Consider the following 1639-nt stretch of genomic DNA (forward strand, 5'->3'; position numbering starts at 1 on the left):
GTTGTCTTATTAATAAAGATGGTTGTCATTGTTTATAAAAGTAAGCACAAAAAACAACAAGACTTTTATTTATAAAAGTGAATTTATTGATGAGTGACCCTGCTTAAAAACCAAGAATGAAAAACAAACAAGCAACAACACAAACCATCAACAAGAAAAAAAGAAATATAATAAATAAGGCTTGTTTTGTGGATAAAATATGTAACATATTATTAACAGTCATAATTTCATAATTCAGACATTATATTATATACAATGGTGTGAAAAACTATTTGCCCCCTTCCTGATTTCTTACTGTTTTACATGTTTATCACACTTAAATGTTTCAGATCAGCAAGATAATTAAAATTTTGGATCAACATAACTCAAGCATACACAAAATGCAAATCATAAATGAATTTTTTTATTATCAAAAGGCCGATATTATGTGTTTCTCAGGCATAAAGTTCACTTCTAACCTACCAAAATCAAGTAACTACATTCACACTGCAGGTCTTAATGCTCAGTTCTGATTTTTTGAAAAAATCCGATCTTTTTGTGTGAACGTTCACATTACATTTTAAATGTGACCTGCATCAGACCCCTGTGTGAACACGCCACAGCGCTGTTGTGACACACATGCACAGTAAAAGACGTGACGTCTCATCAGCCGGCTTGTTTGTTTACAGAGCTAGCATGGATGCTACTTTTAGCATGTCAAATCTAAAGTTGCTGTTTAATCAGAGCTGATTAAATAATTATCTGACGTGCTTGTTTAGTTCAGTGTTTATATCTGAACCTGCCTCTGACCGAGATGCTCCGGTGAAGCTTTTTATTTTGGAACGAAGCAATGAGCTGGAAATAAATTATCAACCGAGTAACTTTAGGATCGATACACTCCATGACCGATGCTGGACGTTACCATCTACATGGAAAATAAAAAGTAAAAACACGAATCAACTGGACTTCTGTTTTGGAGCTGTAAACACATAGAGCTACAAATTTAGTGTGACTTCAGGTTAGTGTCTTATTGATCCTTCACCACCACCACCCTGATGAAAAAGTCAGATGAATGTGACATGAGCGTTCACACTGCAGTCGCTTTGAAAACATCAGATATGTATCAGTGTGAACGTAGCCTATGTCACCTTCAGTTGTTGTGAAAATGCTGTTTACAAATGAAAAATAAATTTTTCACATCATAGCCATTTCTAAACACCTTGAAATTGGTCTCTGTCTCTTTAAGAACCTCCTACTGATTCCGCCACGCCCATTTCTGCACATCATCACAACAAAGCTTCATACCGTTTACAACCGGTAGCTGTGTTTTATTGTAATAATAATAATCATAATAAGAATAAAATAGCAGCAACATTATACAATATGGGTTTTAAATAATATCAACTCAGGATACAATTGAACCTTACTGTTGGACTAGAAAATATGTTTTATGAAGAACAGAGACAACATTTCAGCTTGGTAAGAAAATAATATAAAGCATGATATAAAGCTCAAAAAAGTTGATTTTACATGATATAGCCTCTTTAAGGTAAGAATAAATCTTAACCTACAGGGCTTTTTTTTAAACATCCCCCCCAAACACACACACACACACACACACACACACACACACACACACACACACACACACACACACACA

The sequence above is a fragment of the Austrofundulus limnaeus genome, unplaced genomic scaffold (assembly GCF_001266775.1).
Source record: "Austrofundulus limnaeus strain Quisiro unplaced genomic scaffold, Austrofundulus_limnaeus-1.0 Scaffold311, whole genome shotgun sequence".
NCBI lineage: Eukaryota > Metazoa > Chordata > Actinopteri > Cyprinodontiformes > Rivulidae > Austrofundulus > Austrofundulus limnaeus.